Source organism: Triticum dicoccoides, chromosome 2B (assembly GCF_002162155.2).
Source record: "Triticum dicoccoides isolate Atlit2015 ecotype Zavitan chromosome 2B, WEW_v2.0, whole genome shotgun sequence".
In the NCBI taxonomy this organism is placed as follows: Eukaryota; Viridiplantae; Streptophyta; class Magnoliopsida; order Poales; family Poaceae; genus Triticum; species Triticum dicoccoides.
Window position 1 is genome coordinate 443,627,698 of NC_041383.1, and position 10,055 is coordinate 443,637,752.

Sequence of the window (10,055 nt, forward strand, 5' to 3'; positions counted from 1 at the left end):
CCTCCCGATGAAAAGGACCTCTGTTTCGACTGTAGCGCTCCAACACAAGCCTGTTTCCTCCGTTTTGTGGTATGCCACACCCCTCCCGATAAACAGGACCCCGTCTCGACTGTAGGAGGTCCAACAGAGTCCGATTCCTCCGTTTTGCGGTATGCCAGACCCCTCTCGACGAACAGGATCCCGTTTCAACTATGGCCGGTCAAACACAAGGTCGTTTCCTCCGTTCTGCGGTATGCCAGGCCTCATTTCCATCAGCTGTTCCCTACAAGCCCTCCTGATGAACACGACGACGCATTCTGTTCTGACCCAGCCGGTTGGCTCCCGATGAACATCACACATTTTGTTTCCTCTCGATGAACACGACGCATTCCGTTGCTTCCCCATGAACACGACGACGACGCAGTTTCTCTTTTCTAACCCAGCCATGTACACGAGCCCTGGCTGTACGTATGCGTGAGTAGGCGTTCGAGACCCCGCCCGTATGTACGTACGTGGGCATATTTACTTTCTTGCACCCTATCCGCTGTACGTACGTGTACATGCTATGTGAGCGCCTCTACTACGACACGTGCGCGCATCTACATCGACCAGTATGTACGTACACATTCGCGACCATAATGACAACGCTACGTACGCTTCGACCAGGTGGGTCCTGACCGTCGGGCACTTCCTTGCGTGCGAAGATGTAGCTGGTGGGTCCCAGCAGTCAGGGGGCAAATCATTTTTTTGCCCGTAATATGGACGCACTTCCTTGCGTGCGAAGATGTAGCTGGTGGGTCCCAGCAGTCAGGGGGAGACATTTTTTTGCAAAATACGGTGGCCTGTCCGGTGGGTCCCTGCTATCAGGTGGAGGAATCATTATTTTCTATGTAATAAGGAGGCACTTCCTTGTTGCGGTCGTGGACCCAGCTGTCAGCCTCTCCATGTACAGTACTCTTCGGATGGAAGTCATTCCTTGACCATGTTGAGCACGCCGCTCCAAGAGCACCAGGGCGGTGGACGACGGCGAGGCCTAGGAAGGGGATGACGTGGAGCCGGGGAAGAAGTGGCAGTGGATGCCCACGCAGAGAGGAGTACGAGGGTTCACTGGTTCGACTTTGGTGTGAGGCTGCCGGCGCCACAGAATAATAGGGCGTGTGGGTGACTGGAGGGATGGCCTGGCCAACGGTGGGAGTAGAAGGGGCGGTGAGGCCTCGGCGGCAGCACAGCCGGCCACGAGAGGCAGGAGCAGACGGCACGACCAGCGCTGCTTTGGGCGGCCGGAGCAAGAAGACCAAAGGTTGAAGAAGCACGACGGCCATTGGATAGACATCGTATGGTCACAGGAGCTAGAGTCGTTCATATTGACTAAGTTGACAAAGCCCTCCGTCCCCGTCAACTTAGTAGGCCCACAAGTCAGCCTCCCACTAGGCTGGGTCCCAGCTAGCAGGGGGAGTATTCATTGTTTTGTGCATAATAAGGAGGCACTTCCTTGCATGCGAAGATATAGCTGGTGGGTCTGACCTGCCAGCGGGGGGATGTTTTTTTGCGAAATACAGAGGCCCTTCCGGTGGTTCCCAGATGTCAGGTGCGGGAATCATTAATTTGCGCGTAATAAGGAGGCATTTCCTTGTGTGCGGCCGTGGACCCAGCTGTCAGCCTCTCCACGTACAGTCCACGTCCAATGGAAGTCGTTCCTTGACCATGTTAACCATGCCGCGCCGAGAACACCAGGGCGGTGGACGATGGCGAGGCCTAGGAAGGGGACGACGCGGAGCCGGGGAAGACGCGGCATTGGATGCCCATGCGGAGGGGAGTACGAGAGTTCACTGGTTCGGCTTTGGTGTGATGCTGCTATCGCCGCAGAATAACAGGGGGTGTGGTTGAGTGGAGGGATGGCCTGGCCAGCAATGGGAGTAGTAGGGGGCAGTGAGGCCTCCACGACAGCACAGCCGGCCACGGGAGGTAGGAGCAGGCGACACGACTAGCGCTGCTTTGGGCGGCTGGAGCAAGAAGAATAGAGGTTGAAGAAGCACGATGGCCGTTGGATGGACATTGTACAGTCACTGTAGCTAGAATCGTTTATATTAACTAAGTTGACAAAGCCCTTGGTACGCGTCAACTTAGTAGGCCTACAGGTCAGCCTTTGAAATGGTGCACCCCAGATGTCAGGGGGAGGAATCATTTTTTTGGCGGCTGAAGCTAGAATATCCGAGATTGAGGAAGAAGCACGACATCCGTTGGATGGACATCCAATGGCCGCTGCTGCTAGAACCGTGTGTTGACTATAAGTTGACAAAGCCTTGCATACACGTCAATTTACTTTTTTTAGGGGACGCGTCAACTTAGTAGGACCACAAGTGTGTGGCAGAGAACTTATAGCCCATTTGCGATTTGTAAGAATGTACAACCCATTTTTGAATTCTAATGGAATTTACTACATCCCATTTACAGTTTGTTAAAAGTAGAGCCCATTTTCTAGCTAGGACAATGATTAATAATTTCAACCAACCATTCAAAACAGAATTCAATAGAATTTCCCACATTTTGACGGAATCCGAAATATTTTTATCCCAAAATTTCTACTCAGATTAAATATAAATTTGTATTACATAAAAATCCAATGAAACATTGCGCGTTCAAAACAATTAATGAAATTAAAATTTTCAAAATCCAAAAATAATATTTTATAAACGAATTACGTGTTTGGTGCATTTTTTTCATAGTTACTGCCCAGTTTTTATAAGTACATCCCATTTATTATTTCTTAAAGCCCATTTTCCTGTTAAGCCTAATGCATCCCTCCTAGGAAAGATTTGCAGCCCAGCGGGGTGGAGAATAAGAAGTTGACCTTGCCTGGGTATTCCTCAAAAAAAGTATAGCTGGGCTAGCCATTTTCAGCTTGAAAAAACTTAATATCTAGGCTGGATATCTGGCCTGGGCTAGACGGGTCACAGCCCGCCCAGTTAATACCCTGCTCTCCTCTAAACAACAACGAAAACATCGCTCAAGAAAAACTCTGCAGTTCTCACACCTCAAAAACACAAAAACTGCTCGAGCTGCTTGGTCCTAGTTGTCGTTCGCTCCTTGTGCAATTCTCTCGTTTATTGACTACATAGGTTGACAATGGTGTGGGACTATGATGTCAGGAAACTAGGAGGAAGCAAAAAAAATATAGCTGTACATAATAAGGAGGCACTTGCGTACGTATAGCTATGGCCCTAGTGGGTCCCTACTATCATCCAGTCAAAATAAAGTCATCTCATGAATCCTCATGTTCGTTGACCATGTTGACAATGCTCAGCGCCACAGCGAGCGTAACAACTCGAAGGACGACGGAGAGGGCCTCGCGGGCCCTACAGATGGTCTGATACATTGCCCATTGCTCAATCAGGAAGCTAGGATCATCGGATATGTATGAGCACCTTCGAGAGACCGAGATAGCATGAAATGGTAAGGCCGCGCTTGGGAGCTCTGGTTTAGTTCACACATGTATTAAGATACAAGTGTAATTTACTCGTCATCAGAAACAACGCGTAAAATACAGGCGTAATGAAATCGAGGCCCCGAGGTCTATAAGTAAAACCGGCGGGTTACGCGTGTAATTTGAGAGACCAGTGTATATTTTACTAGTCAAAATCGACCAACCAAGCGCTTCACCTGAGACCATCTGCTTTTATTTACAAGCATTAGTTTTACAAGCGGTTTTGGTTGGAAAACGATGATCCAACCATGGCCTAAGATGATGAGTTGGTCAGAAGATCATATGGTTTCATGTCTAACCTACCCGACTTGTCGTATAGGCTATGAATGAAACATAAGACGATGAACTTCTTAAGCACAGAAACAATAGAAGAGGATGATCTTCTTAACGTGCAAATCACTGGCATTAGATCAACATGCAAAACAATATGAAGCATTATTCTCACGAGGCATGGTGAACAGCTCATGATGCTGCATGCCACAACATTCCAAGCCCAACATTGCAATCAAACACACAAGGCCTGTAATTACATAGACAATATTCAGAACAAACTCTTAAAATACCTTACATAAGTCAACATTCATGTGACTATGCATCTCAGCAGAGTAACTATTTACTTCTAAACTGAACACAGGAATAGGAAAAAACGATCGACGCTGCTCACAGCAAAGGGCGCCCCACTTAAAAATATCAAATGCATGTCTTCTGGCTAACATCAATGAGCAAAATTTGACAAGGTTTTCCAATTCCAATATATTAAACTAATGTCTTCTTGCTAACATCAATGATTAAACTTTGACAAGCTTTTCCCATTCAAAATATGTAATGCCTATGATTGTGGAACGGGCAGGGTTTTTCATCAGTTTGTCAGCTGATAGTCCGGTGGCTCAAGGTGACGACGAATAATTAGAGAACCATTCGATGTATTGTGCATGATGAAGTATTATGGAGGACACAAACCATCTCAACATTTTGTGCAGTTCCACTAAAATCAAGTTGAGCATCCCTATGAATTTCGTATTTATTGTTGGGGAACGTAGTAATTTCAAAAAAATTCCTACGCACACGCAAGCTCATGGTGATGCATAGCAACAAGAGGGGAGAGTGTTGTCCATGTACCCTCGTAGACCAAAAGAAAAAACGTTAGCACAACGCGGTTGATGTAGTCATACGTCTTCACGATCCGACCGATCAAGTACTGAACGCACGTCACCTCCGAGTTCCGCACACATTCAGCTCGATGACATCCCACAAACTCCGATCCAGCAGAGCTTTGCGGGAGAGTTCCGTCAGCACGACGGTGTGATGACGGTGTTGATGATGCTATCGACGCAGGGCTTCTCCTAAGCACCACTACGATATTACCGAGGTGGAATATGGTGGATGGGGGCACCGCACATGGCTAAGAGATCAATGATCAATTGTTGTGTCTAGAGGTGCCCCCCTGCTCCCGTATATAAAGGAGGGATGGATAGGCCGACCCTAGAGGAGGGCGCGCCAAGTGTGGGGAGTCCAACTAGGAATCCCATGTCCTAGTAGGATTCCCCTTTCCTTTCTGGAGTAGGAGAGAAGGAAAGAGGGGGAGAGGGAGAAGGGAAAGGGGGTTGCACCCCTTGTCCAATTCGGATTAGAGGGGGGGCTCCTTCCTTTTGGCCTCTCTCCTCTATTCCCGTATGGCCCAATAAGGCCTATATACTCCCCGACAAATTCCCGTAACTCTCCAGTACTCCGAAAAATACCCGAATCACTCGGAACCTTTCCAAAGTATGAATATAGTCGTATAATATATCGATCTTTATGTCTTGACCATTTCGAGACTCCTCGTCATGTCCCTGATCTCATCCGGCACTCCGAACTACCTTTGGCACATCAAAACACAAAAACTCATAATACCGATCGTCACCGAACTTTAAGCGTGCGGACCCTACGGGTTCGATAACAATTTAGACATGACCGAGACACGTCTCCGGTCAATAACCAATGGCGGAACCTGGATGCTCATATTGGCTCCCAGATATTCTACAAAGATCTTTATCGGTCAAATCGCATAACAACATACGTTGTTCCCTTTGTCATTGGTATGTTACTTGCCCGAGATTCGATCGTTGGTATCTCAATACCTAGTTCAATCTCGTTACCAGCAAGTCTCTTTACTCGTCATGTAATGCATCATCCCGCAACTAACTCATTAGTCACATTGCTTGCAAGGCTTATAGTGATGTGCATTACCGAGAGGGCCCAGAGATACCTCTCCGACAATCGGAGTGACAAATCCTAATCTCAAAATACGCCAACTCAACAAGTACCTTCGGAGACATCTGTAGAGCACCTTTATAATGACCTAGTTATGTTGTGAGGTTTGGTAGCACACAAAGTGTTCCTCCGGTAAACGGGAATTGCATAATCTCATAGTCATAGGAACATGTATAAGTCATGAAGAAAGCAATAGCAACATATTAAACGATCAAGTGCTAAGCTAACAGAATGGGTCAAGTCAATCACATCATTCTCCTAATGATGTGATCCCGTTAATCAAATGACAACACATGTCTATGGTTAGGAAACTTAACCATCTTTGATTAATGAGCTAGTCAAGTAGAGGCATCCTAGTGACACTATGTTTGTCTATGTATTCACACATGTATTATGTTTCCGTTTAATACAATTCTAGCATGAATAATAAACATTTATCATGAAATAAGGAAATAAATAATAACTTTATTATTGCCTCTAGGGCATATTTCCTTCAGTCTCCCACTTGCACTAGAGTCAATAATCTAGTTCACATCACCATGTGATTTAACACTAATATTCACATCTTCATGTGATTAACACCCATAGTTCACATCGTCATGTGACTAACGCCCAAAGGGCTTACTAGAGTCAATAATCTAGTTCACATCGATATGTGATTAACACCCAAGGAGTATTAAGGTGTGATCATGTTTTGCTCGTGAGAGAAGTTTAGTCAACGGGGCTGTCACATTCAGAGCCGTATGTATTTTGCAAATATTCTATGTCTACAATGCTCTGCACGGAGCTACTCTAGCTAATTGCTCCCACTTTCAATATGTATCCAGATTGAGACTTAGAGTCATCTGGATTGGTGTAAAAGCTTGCACCGATGTAACTCTTTACAATGAATCACCTCCATAATCGAGAAACATTTCCTTAGTCCTCACTAAGGATAATCTTGACCACTGTCCAGTGATCTACTCCTAGATCAAAATTGTACTCCCATGCCAAATTTAGAGAATAGTATACAATAGGTCTGGTACACAGCATAGCATACTTTATAGAACCTATGACTGACGCATAGGGAATGACTTTTCATTCTCTTTCTATATTCTGCCAAGGTCGGGTTTTGAGTCTTACTCAACTTCACACCTTGTAACACAGGCAAGAACTCCTTCTTTGATTGTTTCCATTTTGAACTACTTCAAAATCTTATCAAGATATGTACTCATTGAAAAATCTTATCAAGCGTCTTGATCTATCTTTATAGATCTTGATGCTCAATGTGTAAGCAGCTTCACCGAGGTCTTTCTTTAAAAAACTCTTATTCAAGTATCCTTTTATGCTATCCAAAATTTCTATATCATTTCCAAGCAACAGTATGTCATCCACATATAGTATTAGAAATGCTACAGAGGTCCCACTCACTTTCTTGTAATACAGGCTTTCCCAAAAGTCTGTATAAAACCATATGCTTTGATCACACTATCAAAACGTTTATTCCAACTCCGAGAGGCTTGCACCAGTCCATAAATGGATCACTGGAGCTTGCACACTTTGTTAGCACCTTTAGGATTGACAAAACCTTCTAGTCGCATCATATACAACTCTTCTTTAATAAATCTATTAAGGAATGTAGTTTTGACATCCATTTGCCAGATTTCATAAAATGTGGCAATTGCTAACATGATTCAGACAGACTTAAGCATCGATAGGAGTGAGAAAATCTCATCATATTCAACACCTTGAATTTGTCGAAAAACCTTTTGTGACAAGTCGAGCTTTGTAGATAGTAACACTACTATCAGTGTCCGTCTTCCTCTTGAAGATCCATTTATTTTCTATGGCTTGCTGATCATCGGGCAAGTCCACCAAAGTCCACACTTTGTTCTTATATATGGATCCCATCTCAGATTTCATGGCCTCAGGCCATTTTGCGGAATATGGGCTCATCATCGCTTCCTCATAGTTCATAGGTTCATCATGGTCTAGTAACACGACTTCCAGAACAGGATTACCGTACCACTCTGGTGCGGACTGTACTTTGGAAGACCTACGAGGTTCTATAGTAACTTAATCTGAAGTTTCATGATCATCATCATTACCTTCCTCACTAATTGGTGTAGGAATAACTAGAACTAATTTCTGTGATGAACTACTTTTCAATTCGGGAGAAGGTACAATTACCTTATCAAGTTCTACTTTTCTCCCACTCACTTCTTTCGAGAGAAACTCCTTCTCTAGAAAGGATCTATTCTTAGCAACGAATATTTTGCCTTAGGATCTGTGATAGAAGGTGTACCCAACAGTTTTCTTTGGGTATTCTATGAAGATGCACTTCTCCGATTTGGGTTTGAGCTTATCAGGTTGAAACTTTTTCATATAAGCATCGCAGCCCCAAACTTTAAGAAACGACAACTTTGGTTTCTCGCCAAACCATAGCTCATAAGGCGTCGTGTCAACGGATTTTGATGGTGCCCTTTTTTAAATTGAATGCAGCTGTCTCTAATGCATAACCCCAAAACGACAGTGGTAAATCAGTAAGATACATCATAGATTGCACCATATCCAATAAAGTGCGGTTACAATATTCGAACACACCAATACGCTGTGGTGTTCCATGTGGCGTGAGCTGTGAAACTATTCCACATTGTTTTTAAATGAAGGCCAAACTCGTAACTCAAATATTCTCCTCCACGATCAGATCGTAGAAACTTTATTTTCTTGTTACGACGATTCTCCACTTCACTCTGAAATTCTTTGAACTTTTCAAATATTTCACACTTGTGTTTCATTAAGTAGATGTACCCATATCTGCTCAAATCATCTGTGAAGATCAGAAAATAATGATACTCGCCACGAGCATCAACACTCATTGGATCGCATACATCGGTATGTATTATTTCCAATAAGTCCGTAGCTCGTTCCTATTGTTCCGGAGAACGGAGTTTTAGTCATCTTGCCCATAAGGCACGGTTCGCAAGCATCAAATGATTCATAATCAAGTGATTCCAAAAGTCCATCTTTATGGAGTTTCTTCATGCGCTTTACACCGATATGACCCAAATGGCAGTGCCACAAATAAGTTGCACTATCATTATCAACTTTGCATCTTTTGGCATCAATATTATGAATATGTGTATCACTATGATCGAGATCCAACAAACAATTTTCATTGGGTGTATGACCGTCGAAGGTTTTATTCATGTAAAAAGAACAACAATTATTCTCTGACTTTAAATGAAAAACCATATTGCCATAAACATGATCAAATCATATGCATGCTCAACGCAAACGCCAAATAACATTTATTTAGGTTTAACACTAATCCTGAAAGTATAGGGGGTGTGCGATGATGATCATATCAATCTTGGAACCACTTCCAACACACATCGTCACTTCACCCTCAACTAGTCTCTGTTTATTCTGTAACCCCTGTTTCAAGTTACTAACTATTAGCAACCGAACAAGTATCAAATACCCATGGGCTACTATAAACACTAGTAAGGTACACATCAATAACCTGTATATCAAATATAACCCTCTTCACTTTGCCATCCTACTTATCCACCAAATATTCAGGGTATTTCCGCTTCCAGTGACCATTTCCTTTGTAGTAGAAGCACTCAGTTTCAGGCTTTGGTCCAGCTTTGGACTTCTTCGCGGGAGTAACAACTTGCTTGTCATTCTTATTGAAGTTCCCTTTCTTTCCCTTTGCCCTTTTCTTGAAACTAGTGGTCTTGTCGATCATCAACACTTGATGCTCTTTCTTGATTTCTACCTTTGTCAATTTCAACATCACGAAGAGCTCGCGAATCGTTTTCATCATCCCTTGCATATTATAGTTCATCACGAAGTTCTAGTAACTTGGTGATGGTGACTAGAGAACTTTGTCAATCACTATCTTACCTGGAAGATTAACTCCCACTTGATTCAAACGATTGTAGTACCCAGACAATTTGAGCACATGCTAGGTAGTTGAGCAATTATCCTCCATCTTTTAGCTATAGAACTTGTTGGAGACTTCATATCTCTCAACTCGGGTATTTGCTTGAAATATTACATTGAACTCCTGGAACATCTCATATGGTCCATGACGTTCAAAAACGTCTTTGAAGTCCTGATTCTAAGCCGTTAAGCATGGTGCACTAAACTATCAAGTAGTCATCATATTGAGCTAGCCAAACATTCATAACGTCTGCATCTGCTCCTGCAATAGGTCCATCACCTAGCGGTGCATCAAGGACATAATTCTTCTGTGCAGCAATGAGGATAATCCTCAGATCACGGATCCAATCCGCATCATGTCTACTAAAATCTTTCAACATAGTTTTTCTCTAGGAACATATCAAAATAA